General features: G+C 38.5%; 1 protein-coding gene across 3 annotated transcripts in view; it reads right to left on the minus strand.

Moving 5' to 3' along the window:
- Tulp4 (TUB like protein 4) overlaps nt 1-16,150 on the minus strand; it is a 200,339-nt gene extending 184,189 nt beyond the window's left edge. The window contains exon 1 of one of the 3 annotated variants that reach the window (XM_048805898.1): nt 16,003-16,150. The gene's annotated coding sequence lies outside the window, so the exon portion shown is untranslated. Of the gene's footprint in view, nt 1-9,856; nt 10,081-16,002 lie in introns of those variants that run through there. The other 2 variants (XM_048805899.1, XM_048805900.1) reach the window with 2 other exon arrangements.
- Between the last annotated feature and the right edge of the window lie 1,295 nt (nt 16,151-17,445).

Genomic DNA, 17,445 nt, shown 5'->3' on the forward strand with positions numbered 1-17,445 from the left:
AAAAAAAAAAAAAAAAAAAAAATTACCACATAAAGTGAATCACAACACATTTCTAAGAATAAATGTCACACAGACTATATTAAGATAAAGCTATTAAGTTAAAAACTCAATTACAAAAATATTAATTATAAAAGCTCATATTTTGGAAAGGAATAAACAAACTTTAAAAACATACTTCTAAATAAAGACCTGTGAATTGAAAAAAAAAAAATACAAAATACAAAATTTAAAACACTGAATACTGTGCTCAGTGGATGAATAAGTGCTTTTAGCAAGTTTAAGTCCCTGGGTTCAATCCCCTAAAAAATAAAGTAAAAATAAAAGACTGAATACTAATTGAAATACTCTATATCAAAACTTGTAGGCTACAGCAAGAGCAGTATTTTGCAGATAATTGTCTTCATTAAATGTTCACATTTAAAAAGAAGAAATGCTATAAATTAAGGAGCTTAATGGTCAACCGAAGAGGTTTGAAAAGTATAACATGGACCCAAAGACAGTAAAGGAAGGAAATAATAAAGATAAAAACAAGAATTAAAAAATGAAAAAAGTGGGCTGGGGTTGTGGGTCAGTGGTACAGTGCTTACCTCACATGCATGAGGCACTGGGTTTGATTCCTCAGCACCACATAAATAAAAAAGAAAGGTGTTGTGTACATCTACAACTAAATAAACAAATAAATGAAAAATGAAAAAAGTGGGGTGGGGTTGTAGCTAGAGCACTTGCCTGGCATGTGTGAGGCACTGGGTTCAATTCTCAGTACCACATATAAATAAGTAAATAAAATAAAGGTCCATCAACAATTAATAAAAATATTTTTTTAAATAAATGTTTTTTAAAAAATCATTTGACCATATTCACTGCCTAAGAACACTCTCCTCAGTCTGGCACTGAATGGGCCCGTGTCTATTTTTGCAGCATTATCTCCTACTGGATCGTAGAGGGTAGATGGGTTCCTCATCTTATAAATCCGAAAAATGAAATCTGCAGACACAAGAAGAGTGAGAGCAAGTGCAAAGTAACAGAATTTATTAGAGTAACAGAAAGCAAAGCTCCCAAAGAGGGAGGAGGTCCCAAGAGATGGATGCCAATGGGTGTCTGCTATCTAGGGTTTTTAATGGGCTTGATCTGTCCCTAGAGATGACTGGTGGGATATACAATTTAAAAAGGCCAATCATTTCTATTTTCAACAAATCTGGAGAAAAGTGATTTCTAAGCCTTAATCAGCACAAGAATGGAGGTGACAGTCTATTAGAGCAAGAAGTAGTACCTTTGGGGGTGTTAGTAGTGTCTAGGGGCTATTAAAGAACTGTCCTTGTGGCTAGAATAACTGTGGACAGAAGTTTTATTTCCTAATTCTTCCTCCTTTTCTTATCCAAGATTCTTTTCCTGGCCATCTATGAGTGGTCTTTCTGTCTCACTACCTCTGTCCTCTATAGAAATTATGCTCCTTTTAAAGTACTCTTACCATCTGAACCAAATCCCAAGCTAATCCTTGTGACTACAATGTTTGCACCAAAGTTTAGCAGTCTTTCAAGACCCGCCTCAAAACTACCTACTCCATAAAGTCCTCCCTACTAGCCATGGACTTCTTTTAGTCTTTATAAGAAAACTTTCAGTCTTTCTTAAATTGCTCATTCAATCCTCTACCATATTATAGGTATTTGAGTCCCTATCATCCCTGCTAACTTGAGAGCCACTTAAGGATAAAAACTTTTAAATGCCTATTCCTCAAGATATCTAGCAAGCAGCTGTATACATTAGGTATTTAGTAAATATAAATTAGATTGGATAAAAGTGCTTTTATTTATACATGTAGTTCAAAATGCTCTCCCATAGAAATGAAGGACCCTACATAGGAATGCTAATGCTTTCCTAATATTATAAATTGTATTCCTTTATAATGGAATGGCTAGTAAACTTTAGGAAATGTGTTTTCATTGCCATGGGTAGAAATACACGTGAATATCTTTTTTTTTTTTTTGTACTGGGATTAAACCCAGGGCACTTAACCACTGACCTAAAAGTGAATACAATAAATATCTGCTGAATGAATGGCCATTAAATATAGAAGAAGGGCTGGGGATGTGGCTCAAGCGGTAGCACGCTCGCCTGGCATGCGTGCGGCCCGGGTTCCATCCTCAGCACCACATACAAACAAAGATGTTGTGTCCGCCAAATACTAAAAAATAAATATTAAAATTAAAAAAAAAATATATATATATATATATATATACACATATAAGAAGCCAACATGCCAGCCCTTTCCAAAAGCATCACTGTGTGTCCCCACATAATAAGAAATGACATGGAATGAGAAAGTACAGGTAGATTTCAGATAGATAGTCACTAACTTCTAATTAAGAAAGGAAGTGCAGGTGGAGACTCAAAAAAACCTAGGAATTGGATGACCCAGCTATCCCACTTCTTGGTAGTTATCCAAAAGAACTATACGGATATCCAGCACACTATCAGGAAACAGTCACTACAATGTTTACAGAAGCACAATTCACCCAGATACCCATCAGTAAATAAATGGATCAAGAAAATGTGGCATAAATACACAATGGAGTTTTACTCAGCCATAAAGAAGGAATGAAATAATGGCATCTGCCAGCAAATGGATGGAAATGGAGAAAATCATCCTAAGCGAAATAAGCTGGACTTAGAAAATCAAGGGTCAAATGTTTTCTCTCATGTGTGGTACATGTATCAAAGGGAATTTCATCTTTATGTATATGTAGAAAGTATCAATCAAAAATAAACAAACAGGGCTGGGGTTGTGGCTCAGAGGTAGAGTGCTAGCCTAGCATGCCTAAGGCACTGGGTTTGATCATCAGCACCACATAAAAATAAAATAAAGGTATTGTGTCCACCTACAACTAAAAAACAAATGTTAATAAACAAACAAGGGAGTGAAAGAAAGATCAGTAGAGGAATGAGAGAAGGGGAGAAAGGGGGGTGGAATGGGAATTGAAATCAAATTCCTTGGATGTATAATTTTGTCGAAAGGAACCCAAATACTTTGTGTGATTATAAGGCTCTGATTAAAAAAACAAGGGAACTGCAATAAAAATTGTGGGCTCTTAAAAAGCTAAGTTCTAGTCATCTAAAACACTATAATAAATACTTTGAACATGATTTTTAATAAAATGCATCTTAATTAATACTATCACAATTGAAGAGTTCCAAGTAACTAAAAGCATCCCAGGTTCCTGCCAATGTCGGGGGCTAAGTGCACAGACTCTATGGACGCACTGAAATGCACGATCCACACTAGCAATAAAGATCTCTGCATGAACACAGAGTAATGAAAAAAAAATCAAACTAGCTCATGTAAACAGGCTAGCTGTAGTTAAAAGAAAAAAGAAAAAACCTTCTTGGTTACACAGGAAATATAAAGCAGTTTACTAAAAAGGAACACAGACAAAATTGTCGAAAAATATAAAAGATAAAGCAAACAACTTCACAATATTCCTACTACCAAAGTCCATATTCCTGAAAATTATAATACATTTACAAAGGAAAGTAAAACTGATTATGGTAAATCTAATTAAAATGTCTTCTGGATTATTATTTTGAATTTTTAAAGCTTAACTAACATAAATGTCAGTAATTTTTTAACTTCGAATTTGAAGGGTTTTTTCCCCCAAATAAACTAAATTAAATGGACTATAACAGATAACAGCAGTCTGTAATTTTCTTAATTTTTACAGCCAAATATTTTCGTGAATACCTACATATTGTTAAACTAAAATGAAAACAAAATGCCAATTTACATCATGATGAGTAAATCTGTTTTCACATCTGCTGCCATCTTTTTTACTTACAAAAATAATCCCCTGGCATTTTCATTTTTCATATAGAAAGGACTAGAATGGATAGCTGAAAAGCAGCCAACCAACAAATAGAGCCCTGGCTACAGCCCAGCCCCACTTAGGTTCTATGGGAGGAATGAGTTCCAAGTCACCTCTTCCTAGTTCTGATGATAAGCAGAAGGGCCTGACCTTCAGTCAACAGATGGGCAGGGTAGAGACACAGAGAGCATGTCCATACTGTCCACACAGGCCAAGGGCAGGGCACAGCACAGCCTCAGAGGAACAAAGCTAACTGAAGGACCAGCATTATCAATTCTAATGTGCTTAGAACTATGCAAAGTGGTTGTGGGCTATTCAACAATTTCCAGCATACACACCATCCCACTGTGGTGAGAAGCTCTCACAAAGGGGCCTGGCCCAGAATGAGAGCATGCCAGGACTGTGAGTGAAACTGCAGCAGGAAGGGAGGAATCATCAAAGGAACCAGGGACTGAGAAGAGAATACAGATGTCTGCATCATAAATAGCCAGCAAAAAAAAAATATTTTCATTTCCTTATTACAATGGCACAGCTTCGCTTAATCAAAAAATAGTAAACAAATACCACAAAACATCTACCAAGTGACCAGTCCAAAACTAGGTACTATCAAGTTAATATAAAAACACAATATCTAGTCCCTGAACTAGTAGTTCACACTTTATCATAAAGGCAAAACTAATGTGAAATAACCAAACAATGAAAAGTAAAAGTGCATGACTGCTTGGGTTTGAACCATTCCCAAGGAATGGTGCCAGCAACAGAAAAGCGTTCCGCGTGCAGAGTGGGAGAATTGAGTTCTCGGACTGTCTGGACTAGTAAGGGGGATGGAGAAGGAAGAAGAGATTAATTTGTGGCAGTTGATGGGTCATTTAACCTTTCTTATTCACAGCACACCATGAGACACATTATCCCCACTCTAAAAACAAGGAAACTGAAGTTCATACCTTACGAAAGCTACTTGGCCATTGTTGCCTCAATATGTTCATCTGCAAAATAAACGGACTGATACATATCAGTGGTTTTTGAACCAGCACCAGAAAACCCTAGCGTTTTCTGGCAATGATCCTTGAAGTAAGCAGAACTCCAAGCCAAATGTACCAAACCCTCTGGTCAAGATCCAATACTCGTTTCCCTGCACGATGTTTTGCCATAACTCTAGCACTGACAATAGAATCTAGTATATAATCAATACATAGTATACATATGTAATACAATACATATGTAATACAATAGTATGTAATCAATACACACTTTAGAATGAAACAAATGGCACATCACAAATGACCGCTGATTCTCATCTACGGTGCCTCATTTCTTTAGACATCTAGTAATGCTTTTATGGTTAGCTCCTACTTCAGAGCTCTTCATCAGTGGGTTGAAGATGACACTCTTCCAAAAGAGTTTGCATTTATATCTGCCAACACCCCTGGGTGCTTCCAACTCAGAAGCATTGTGATTAGTGTAGTGAACATTTATAATTTTAGGTTGCCTAAGAATCCATTTTAAATAGAATCTGCACTTTCTCACACCAGAAGCAGGCTGTCACCTTTGACAAGCTTCCATTTCTATACCTCCTCCTAGCTCCTCAGTGAGGTCAATCCAGAAATCTGCTTTATACAACTTCCTCCTGGTGACCACCTCCCTGTGGGACAGCTAGACAGTCTACTTAATGGACCCCACTGGCCCTCATGAACTGTGTAAATATGCTGCAGTGACTACCTCTCAGTCATAGTGTGACCTCCTCATACTTATGCCCACCTCATACTTCAAACCCACCAATTAAAATTCCCTCCCTTCAGGAAATCTGACTGGATAATGCCCTGGACCCAATAAAGTTGTTGGCCCCCAGGTTGGCTGGGGTGTGTGTGTCTGTCTGCCTCTCTCCATGTGCTCTCTGACTTCTAGTCTTTGCCCCGGAGGCCTGCCGAATATCAGCCTCCACCTTCCAAACTGTAATAAAATATTTTCATCTTGTGTCTCTCCTGATCATTATAGAGGAGGTGCTCTCCACCATACTGATCCTAAACTAAAACAACTGTATTCAGAGCTTGGGATTTTCTAGACCACAATGGCAGCATAAATTCAAATCCCAAACCCAAAAGTTTCAAAAGAGACGTCTTTTAAGCAAAAAGAGAGTTTTAAGCTAAGAAGCAGCCTGCTCCCTTTGGCTTTCTGCTCTGCAGCCTTGCCTCTGCGGGGCCTCACTGAAACCCAATCCTGGCTCTCAGGGTTCAGGCCCACACTGGTTCAGACCTTCTCTCTCTGCCTCACTCCCCTCTTTTCTCAGGAACACTGATCTTCTTTCTCTTTTTCTCCACCTCTGGATTTTTCTCACTTTCTTGTAATAAAGATTTTAAAACAATGCTTGTTTTATCTTTTCCAGTATTTCTAACTGTTTATAGCAAGAAGTTTTCCAGATTATTTTGCTAGCTTCATTCCCAGGAGGAGTCTACTTTTCAACCTACAAGCTAGTTTGAAAACCATCCCCTGAGATAACAAGCACCAACTGAAACCAGTTAAGCAGTCAAAGAAGTCAACAGGAGAGTGAGTCCAGAACAGGGTGAAAGGAGGGGACCCAGAAACGCAAGAAAAGATCTGTAGATCAAAAGACAAAAGGCAGAAGTTTGTTTCCTAATGATAAAGAGACTAGTCTACACTACAGAAAATGTTCTGAAGAATGGCTGGTAAGTACATGAATATGATTACTTTTACTGGCAGGTTCACCAATAAAGGAGATATTTTAAGAACACAGAACTGGAACCAGAAATGTAATTCCGTGGGGGTAGAGTATGTGCTTAACATACTCTACCCAGGGTAGAATCCCCAGCACAGTACCGTGTTAAAAAAATTATTATTAATTTTTAAATGTAGGGCTGGGGATGTGGCTCAAGTGGTAGCGCGCTTGCCTGGCATGCGTGCGGCCCGGGTTCGATCCTCAGCACCACATACAAACAAAGATGTTGTGTCCGCCAAAAACTGAAAAATAAATATTAAAATTCTCTCTCTCTCTCTCTCTTCTCTCTCTCTCTCTCTCTTTAAAAAAAATTTTTTTTTAAATGTAGTATTATCACTTTCATATGTAAATCACCAGAAATATGCACAAGTACAAACATCTAAGTTAAATCAAATACAAGCAAAAGAGAACACACAGGAAACCTCACACACAGGAAATGAGATGAATGAAGTAGAGATTCAATATCTAGAAACAAATATCACTTGTGCTATGCTACTGTAAAGTCATCAAAAATTAAGTGTCCTGGAAAATTCTGTTGACTCATGACCACCATGTGCCCCAGGGAGATGCATAATGTAACCTGAGAAAATTGACTAGAGAATTTCAATACTAACCTCTAACCAAAAAGAGCAGACACTGAGAAGCAAGGAAAAGGAAAATGACCCAAATCTTCCCTTACGCCACCCTTCAACTAAGGGCTATGATCATAGCTGGAAGTAATAAGCATGAGTTTGGGGTTCAGGCAATAACTTATAGCATCCAGGTTCTAAAAGGGGATTAATATTCATCGTTCAAAAATTTAGCTTTTAGAAGAACTGTTTCTTTTATAAGTTCTGTTTCCTTAAAGTTTGTGTACCATGATCTTAAGATCTTAAATAAAATAGTATTTGTGTACCTAAATTTGGAGTTACTCAGCTTGGCCCAGGACTAAATAAGAAAGAAACATTAATGGGAGTTGGTGGGGAAAAGTTACAGAATAAGCATTAACTCAAAATAAATGCTTAGTGAATAATTATATGTACTCTTGCTTAAATCAACCTAGTAGAAATTATTTATAAAAATTTAAAGCACTTTATTAAAAAAGTCAAAACAAAAGAAACATTATAATAATTCCTAAAAAGAAAAAAGAGTTAAGGAAAAGAAGACAGCAAAAGTATCAACACTAAGCAGGGCATAGTGGCCTATGCCTATAATCCCAGCAGATCAGGAGGCTGAGGCAGAATGATCACGAGTTCAAAACCAGCCTCAGCAACTTTGCAAGGCCCTAAACAACCTAGTAAAACAACCCCATCTCAAAATAAAATATTGAAAGGACTGGGATGTGGCTCAGTGATTAAGCACCCCTGGGTTCAATCCCTAGTAACAACAACAACAACAACAACAACAAAAATCAACACTAAGCATAAAAAACCTTGGCTTTAAGTGTGCTTGCTATCAGGGAAAAGAAGCAAGATGACTTACATAAACTTTACTACCAGAAATAAGGAAAGTGCTTAGTTATGCAGGAAAGACAAATTTTTTTCTAGTATTGAACTTTTTTAAAATTTCACCAATGAATAACTACAAAAGGGCCATAAAATGGTACAAGAGATAATGACTAAACCATCTCACACAAGTACAGAAATGGAATTACCACTGCTTTCTACAACAAACTGAAATAAAAACTAACATTAATGGGTAACTTGATGAAAGCAGGGTTTTGAGGACTAGAATAATGAGCTCCAAAATATGCTATGGACAGAACAAGAGAACACACCCTTCCCCCTGTCTTCCGCAAAAGCCAGACTGGATCAGACTAGCTAATAAGCAAGATAAAGACCCTAAGACTCAGCAAGCATTTTCCGGCCTCCCTGTAACCTGTGAAGTATTGCCACCTGTCCCTATCATCTCTTCAGGCTGATGGAAAGATAAAAACCAGAAGAGGAAGAATAATCTCACTATTCAGGACCGTTCAGTATAGTGAAATTAAAGCACTAATTTCAACTTAGGAGCCCAAAGTCTGAATTATATCTCCAATACCAGTAAAATGCATGGAAAACAAATGGTATGTTGCTTCTTTCTCCTGCCTTCAGGAACAATCTTCTCAGAATAAACCTAGCATTCAGCAGCTCAACCTGGAGAACGACAATCCATTCCCTGGTCACCTGCCCAAAGAATTGGGAGCATGAAGTCTAGTGATTATTTTTCTTCAGATTCAACATAAAATAACTGTTATTCATATCCTTTTAAATTAAATATTTAAAAAAATAAAGACCAATTAAACATATTAATCCATCCATCTGCCTGCCTGCTCATTCACTATATAAACATCTGAATGCCTAACATCCTAGGCACTGTACTAACGTTAAGGTATAGAAACTATGAATAAAACTCAGCCTTGACTTTCTAATTCAAATGATAAATGACTACATTTCTCTCTTGCAAGTTAAACAGTTAACAGTACACCTAAGATAAGAGTACAGCTTTCAAATAGCATTAGAATGTAAGACTGTCTTCTGCAAACCTGAAGCTGGCTTAGAGTCTCAAACACAAAGCCCTCTCTACAATTAATCAGCCAACTGGTGAGACCAGCCAGGTGTTCAGCTCTGTCCCCACAGCCAACAGTTTTACAGCTACAGAGACACCAGAGCAGGTCTTGTTTAGGGCGGAAATCAAATTGTGCAGGGAATCCTCCTGAGCAGTGTTTTCCTTTTGTGAAGCAGTTTTTAATTTCAATGAAGAATTCTATAAGATACCAATCTTCGAAAGAAAAATAAAATCTATATTCATAAACCACTTCTTAACTAAGAAAACAGATGGCTGGTAAAGAAAAACAAAGAGAAGTTCACTTTAAATAGTGAGGAAATAATAAATGACCAGTTGAAAATAAAAAAAATTTAAAACAATAAAAAGATAAAATGACATTAAGAACATAGTATCATGCACTTATCATGGCTCAATTATTCATTTGACACAATGTATATGATTTCCTTTCTTTAAATGTATTCAATATTACTTTGGTCTTGCTACCACAGTGTGATCATGTTATACTAAGGTTCTAATTAAAATTCACACTGAGGCCAAACTCTCAACAATAAACACTCATGTTGATAAATAAAAGGAAACCGAATATGTGAGAAATATTCAATTTTCTTGCTTACCAAATTGTCAATTCTGGCTCCCCAGTTACTAAGAAAGTCAGACTTCCACACAGGCCATGATGCATCCTCATAGCCAGCCAGAGGGTTAAAACCTCATAGTTAGCCTGTTCATAATGAAGCCTCACCTCATTTATTAAGGTTTTTTTGAAATAACAGCACTCTGGTTTAGGAATGACTTTCCAGACAGGCAGAGAAGTTCGCATGCTAGATCCCAAGCCAAATGAGTGTCCAGTGTCCACAGCTGTCGGCTGCTCTGAGGACTTCTGGGAAGAGAATGAATGGGTCTGCTGTCTATCTCAGGAAGAGACATGAGAACCTATATCGGGGGAGGAGGAGAAGACAGGCCAAGACACTTTCCCAATAAGTGGGAAAAAAGAGTAATGTCAAAATACTGGCCTGGAGGAGGAGATTTCTTTAATATAATTATCTAAAGTAAAACATCAATTTTTGTATGACTTAGCCATGTGTTAAAGACTTTTCTCATGAAGTGAATACTGATATAAATTTAACTTAAAAAGTATCTTCTAAACACATTAGTACCAAACCTGATAGTACCATCTTCCCATGACATTACAATCAGAATACAGTGGTGAAAGGAAAACAACGCACCTGCTTTCCACCATACCTGAGCCACAATCAGGATAACTACTAACACAGTTTACATGTATATTTTTTTTCATATTTTTTAAGCTGTAGATGGCCACAGTATCTTTATTTTATTTATTTATTTTTATATGGTGCTGAGGATTGAACCCTGTACCTTGTAGCTGCCAGACAAGTGCTTTACCACTGAGCCACAACCCAGCCCCCTCCATGTACATTTAACAGTGTGTTTTTAAAGTTTAAACTAGATGATAGATAAAAGCAAAAAAATATGACTGAAATTCTGAACAAAAATTCCACATTTTGTCAAAAACTATGGCCAAGTATTCCAGTTCCACAGGAAGGCTCTGTAAAGTAATGTTAATTTCACTCAGTCAATCTATACACAGAAGTTGTGATATATGTCAACATCCTCACTCTCACCAGTATCACCATAGTGTCCTGCATTATAGGCTCCCCAGAAGAATACTTACTGAAATCTATTTTTAAAATAAAGTAATAAAATTTTATTGGTAAAATTATCAAGAAGAAAAATAGTTTAACAAGATGCAGTGGCACAAACTGTAATCACAGGTATTTGGGAGGCTGAGGCAACTTATAGAGATCCTGTCACAAATTTTTTTAAAAAAGGGTTAGGGATGTAGCTTAGCGGTACAGTATCCCTGGGTTCAGTTCCCAGTATAAGGGAGAAAAAAAACTCTCACAGCTTATCAGAGCAACAATTTTTCTAATCATGATATAAAAATATTCTCAAATTAGACAACAGGTGTTATCAACACACCCTGGATAACACTCTCAAAGCATCAACAGTGCTAAGAAGAGAGGTGACACCACCTTCTTGATGGGCCACACTCCAAGGTCACTGAAAGGTTTCTCACTGTGACAGTGAAGCCTGGTCACATTGGCAAATTTTAAATTTTAGATGATCACAGAGCTAGGAAAGTCACTGAGAACCTCACAGGCAAGCTAAGCACGCCTGGAGTGATAAGCTCCAGATACTATGTACATCTCAAAGATCTACAAAAATGGCAGAACAATCTGTAACTGCCATGTCTGTTTCATTTCACTGTATTGACAATCTCAGCTACATCATGGACGAAGAAGATACAAGACAAAAAATCCAGGAGGGTGGGCTGGGATTGTGACTCAGCAGCAGAGCGCTCGCCTAGCATGTGCGAGCCCTGGGTTCGATCCCCAGCACCACATAAAAAATAAACAAAATAAGATAAACAAAACTAATAAAACTAAAAATCAATTTGATAAACATAAGCATAAAGATAATATTTTAGCTATAATAATAAAACATCTTTTGAGAAATGCTGGATCATCTTACATTTAAAGCATATTACTGAAAAATGTATTTTCTTCTATATTTCCCTTCTAAATTCTCCAAATGCACTATATCAATGACACAGTGCTAGATTTGTTCTTTCCTATATTGTTACCACAGCATACTATCCTACACTGTAGAGACAGAGCTACAGAGACAGCTTAAAGGAGCTATGGAAACAATGACCCTACTGTTCCCTAATACTTCATCTAAAACAAAGAACAAGACACGCATCAGATTTAAGATCCCCTAAAGGTGACACTCTGCATCTGTAATGATGTACTCAGCACAAGAGAAAAGAAGCCTATATCCATGTCTGACTTCTCCTGAGAGATCCAACACCCAGTAACGCCTGGCTCTGGTACAGCAGGCCAAAGTACCTAAGTGGAAAGAATTCCAGGGATTAGGTGATGGGCATTAATGGGCTGTCTCTTAAGAAAACAGTTACCTCAAGTCAAGCTTGAGATAGCGCAGAAAGACCACAAAAATTACTCTTGCCACAAAAAGAAGAGAAATTTCTGGTACACACAGATACTGTTACAGGATGGAGTATTTTTAGAGTATTTTAGTATTTTTAGTATTTTATCTCCATCACTGATCTCCACAGTTCAAGAATCATCCCAAAATGTCCTAGTATTAAGATCTGATATTTAAAGTGCAGAGTAACATACCACACAAAAGCCAAAAATTACATTCCAGGCCACCAAAGAGTCAGAGTAATCAAGTGATCAAGTCACACCTACGCACACAACCAATATGAGTGTTCCCAAGAGTTGGAAAAGAAACAGTAAGTGCTTTCCTTACCAATGTGGACAAGGCTAATCCCTGATTGTGGCTGTCCTAATATAAATAAACTTTCCCAATTAATCTATAGATGATGTTGCTCTAGTCTTTGGATATATGCAGGAGGATCATTTCAGCCCAGGAGTTCAAGGCCAGCCTGGGCAACTCAGAAAGATCCCATCCCAAAGAAAGAAAAAAAAAAAAACACTTTGGAAGGCCTCCAGAGAAGGAAGTGCTGCTTTGTACTCACTGCTTCCCAACTGTTCCAAATTAACAAATAGAGTGCTGAAGGAAAGGATTTTATGGCAAAAAGACACTGACTTGGGACCTCTATACTGACTTACTGTTACCTCTATAAATTATGAGCTCAAGAAGAGAGAACAATTGGTTCCAGCCATTAATTAGGGTCATGTTTACTCTTCCATTGTCAACTAAGAACATGTTGCTTTTGTTGCTTCATAAGGAAGGTATCCTTGGTTTATTACAATCATTACTTGTGCTTAGTAAGAGATAATGTGCTCCAATTTGGAAAGTATGTGTGAAGTACACACTTCTACATCTCATAGCAGAGGCCCACCTTCACTCAATACTTTCACATAATGACACTTCTTTGGAAGTCACAGGGTCTTCAATAACTTGATGGTTTTCTGTCCTCCATAACAGAACTACAAATAAAACCTTAATTTAACAGTTATTGCCTGTTAACTAGTATGAGCCACCCCCCCTTTTTTTTTGGTATCAGGGATTGAACCCAGGGGTACTTTACCACTGAGCTACATCCCTTACTCTCTGCCCTTTTTGGAGGCAAGGGTACCGGGGATTTATCTCAGGGGCCACATCCCCAGCCCTACTTTCTGTTTTATTTAGAGACAGGGTCTCACTGAGTTGCTTAGTGCCTCGCTGTTGCTGAGGCTGGCTTTGAACCCATGATCCTCCTGTTTTGACCTCCCAAATTGCAGGGATTACAGATGTGTGCCACTGAATTCAGCTAATATTAGCCCAAACTTATCTTTTTGCTTACTACAGGAATTTTTATGATGCATTTTATTGAACCCCACCGTGATAGGTTTGGTTGCTGAATTAAAGTATTTGCCATTAACATTGTGTAGATCTAGCTGGTTTCAGAAGAATCCCTGGGGACACAGAGGTGCAGTGGGTTATGGCAGGCATGAGAAGAGTTACAGAAAATCCTGGCTGCCATGATAAGGCTGATGGGCTGGCCATGCTTGGTGCTCAACTGGCAGATCAGTGCCAGGAGGATTTGAGTTGGTGAGACTCAGATTGCGGTCTGAAGGCAAGGAATAGCCACAGGCAAGGAATGGCCACTCTGAGGCTCAGCTCCTTCCTAGGCTCCCTCCCCTGGCCACTTCCTTCTATTGTCTACAGAACGGTCAAAGTCACCAGGGTTTACACAGTATTGGTCTCCCTCTCCAGAAATTAGTACCCCTTGCCACAGGAGGAAGGTGGTTAGTCCCAACTAGGAGGGGAACAAAAAAATTAAATTAAAGTGGTAAGCTCAGCAAGGGAGAGGATGAAGATGCAGGAAAGGATCTAGCAATGAACCCAATGGAACCTCAACATCTCACATCAGGTAAAANAAAAAAAAAAAAAAAAAAAAAAATACAGCTGCAGCCAGGCATGGTGGTACATGCCTGTAATCCCAGTGGCTCAGGAGGCTGAGTTCAAAGATCCAGAGTTCAAAGCCAGCCTCAGCAATGGCAAGGTACTAAGCAACTCAGTGAAACCGTCTCTAGGCTCTAGGTGGGGCTGGGGATGTGGCTCAGTGGTCCAGTGTCCCTGAGTTCAATCCCTGGTATCCCTCCCCCAAAAATACAGCTGCAAATGTCCTGGGGCTCTTGTAGCCTGTGGTTCCAGAAAGTGAAAGAAGGGAAAGAAGTGTGCAAGCATTCCACAGCTCAGGGAACCAGGGATGGAGATTGATCTACTAAAGAATCAGAACACATTTTCCAGTAGGAAATGTCAGGTTCTAATGCAGCCTAAAATTTAACCTGGGCTTACTCTCTTTCAACTTCATTGAGCTCTAGCCCTCAGGTAGCTTATATTCTAATGGGGAGAACAACAAAAAGAAAGAAATAATAAATAGTCTAAGAGGAAGCAAAGACTTTAACACATCTGAGGATATGGGAAAAGACTAGAAAATGGAAGGGGTCACTTAGGAAAGGCTTTGGGAGACCACAGAAAGGAGCTTACTTTATTCTGAGTGCACTGACTAGTTTTCAGGATGGGCTGAATTGTTGCAGTTTTCCTCTCAGGCTCAGAACTGCTTCAGTATGGAGGAGATCAGGAGGAGAGTGAAAGCAGAAAGCACAGGCAGGAAGCTGTGGGAGCCAGTGCTGGCTGAACAAGACTCTTCCTAGAAAGAGGACAGAGAGAGCAGCCTGGAGGTATGTTTTGGAGTTAGAATCAACAGAACATGGATGAACTAGATGTGGGAGAGGAAAAGGCAGGATCACCACTTTGTAAAATGTGAATAATCAAGTAACACAGCAGTGGTCACACTCAGGCTCTGCCAGGGTTATATGCGCAGCCTCACCATTCACTGGCTGAAAGACAGAGTAAGTCACTGAATCTCTGTGCGCTTCAGTTTCCTATGTTAGGGATTATAAATAATAGTATCTTCCTTGTAGATTTGCTGTGAGAATTTAATGCATGAGTATTCATAACATGTTTAAAACAGTGCCTGGTGCACACTAGGAGCTTCATAACCAATTATAACTATCATTACTATTATTACCATCAACCTCATGATTCTATCGTTAGAACTAACTAGATAATTTTATGTTAATTCATGTAATACTTCTAAGGCAGTACCTGGCACACAACAAACTCAATATAATGCCATCTAGTGCTGTGAGTAATTCCCAGTTGGTGGTGGCAATGACTGAGCAGAAGAATGGGATGGGTTGGGGAAGCTGCCATGACAGATTTAGAGAGCCCTGGAATAGGTTCCACTTGGCATGCTAAGTCAGCAATGTCTAAATGACATTCAAGTGGCAGGGTCCATAAGTAGCTGGACACTTGAATCTGAACCTTCACAAGTTTGTGTTAGAGACTAAGAATCATCAACATAAAGATGAGTTAGCCTCAAAAAAAAAAAAAAAAAAGGTAAGCTATCAAAATACATTCTACTGTCATGTATAACCAAAAACAACAAACAAAAAAATTAAATTAAAGTGGTAAGCTCAGCAAGGGAGAGGATGAAGATGCAGGAAAGGATCTAGCAATGAACCCAATGGAACCTCAACATCTCACATCAGGTAAAAGTGGAGGAACCAGCACATAAGTCTGAAAACAAAGAATCGAGAGGGAGGAGAAAACCAAGCAAGAGTGAAATCCTAACCCCTGCAGAGAGGCCAAGGCGGATGAAGACATCAGGTGTGGCTACCTGGAAGTTATCCATGATCTTGATGAGGCCATTTTAGCATCTTAATGTTCTTATTTCATCTAGACCCCTAGTTTTCATTTACAGCACTATCCATATAAAGAATATACATTCCAAGGGAGGGCTCACAGTTCAACTGAACCCATTCTGACCTTAAAGGAAAGAGACTCAGTCTCACGTTCCACTGATGCCCTGGGTAAGTCCCTCAACAACTAGGGCCTCTGTTTTCTCCACAGGGAAGATGACAAAGTTGGACCAGATTTCCAAAGACAGGTTATGAGTTTCACATGAGCCTAAGAATCATAACATAAAGATGAGTTAGCCTCAAAAAAAAAAAAAAAAAGGTAAGCTATCAAAATACATTCTACTGTCTTATATAACCAAAAATAACAAACAAAAAATTAAAGTGGTAAGCTTTAAACACAATCCTATATGTGTTTTTTTCTGCCCTCCCTTATCAATGAGTCATGATACCACTTGAGAAAGTGGGATCAGCCTATGAACCTATAAATCCAACAATCAAAGTTCAAGCTTTCTGACAATATTTTTAACCTGTACTGATTGTTTTCTCGGCCATTTGGTTAAAAACGAGGATAAAACACGTAATGAGAACTATGCATCCACTATGGTCATGTTACATAAACTAAATCCTCACATTTGTTTTAGGTGAAACTCTAAACTTGGAAAGCAAGCAGTGGTTGAGCAGGGAGAATCTGGAAGCTGGCTGACTGACTTAAAGTTCCAGCTACACTATTTCCTACTTCCTGCCTTAGGAACATATCAGGCCTGGGATTCTGGGGTTGCACAGGGTTCCCCTAGGATCCTCTTCTCCTCCATCTCTATCCTCTCCCTCACTGAGTTCATCACTAAGCATATAAATACATATTGAACCATATGAGCTATTAATACCATTATCCTGTATTGAAAAAAAAGTTCCTAGCTATTAAATCAGATCATAGTCATGAGGGTGGAGAGGAAGAAGAAAGAAGATAATAAAAAAGAACCTGATGGTGAAAATGTTGGAGCCCACTAGTAACTCACACTCACAAATTCTACTTCTTGGTTCCTGAAATTCAGCTGCCACTGCACTAGCACCTTAAATTAAAATCTAGTCGGGGCTGGGACTGTAGCTCAGTGGTGAAGCGCTTGCCTTGCAGATGTGAGGCACTGGGTTCAATCCTCAGCACCACATAAATATAAATAAGTAAATAAAACAAAGGTATTGTGTCCATCTACAACTTTAAAAAACTACAACAAAAAAAAATCTAGTGACAAGACTACCTCCCCTGCTGTGTTATTGGTGCACCCTGGTAGCAGGGTTAACTACAGACTCAGTGACAGCATATGATCAGCAACTATGTAATTAACCCTTTGGTAATTTATCCCTTACTCCTAAATCCACTACTAAATTTTTAATTTAGAAAAGAAAGTCACTAAAAATTTTTGTGCACATTCTTTCAAAGCCTCCAGCACACAGATGCCCCAATACATCCTTTCCACCACCTACCCTGCCCACCGTGTCCTTCTTGCACATCTCGACTCAACCAAAGCAGATCCTCCAGATTTCCAAATGCATAAGCTTTCTCAGCACAGAT

The sequence above is a fragment of the Marmota marmota genome, unplaced genomic scaffold (genome assembly GCF_001458135.2).
Source record: "Marmota marmota marmota unplaced genomic scaffold, marMar, whole genome shotgun sequence".
In the NCBI taxonomy this organism is placed as follows: domain Eukaryota; kingdom Metazoa; phylum Chordata; class Mammalia; order Rodentia; family Sciuridae; genus Marmota; species Marmota marmota.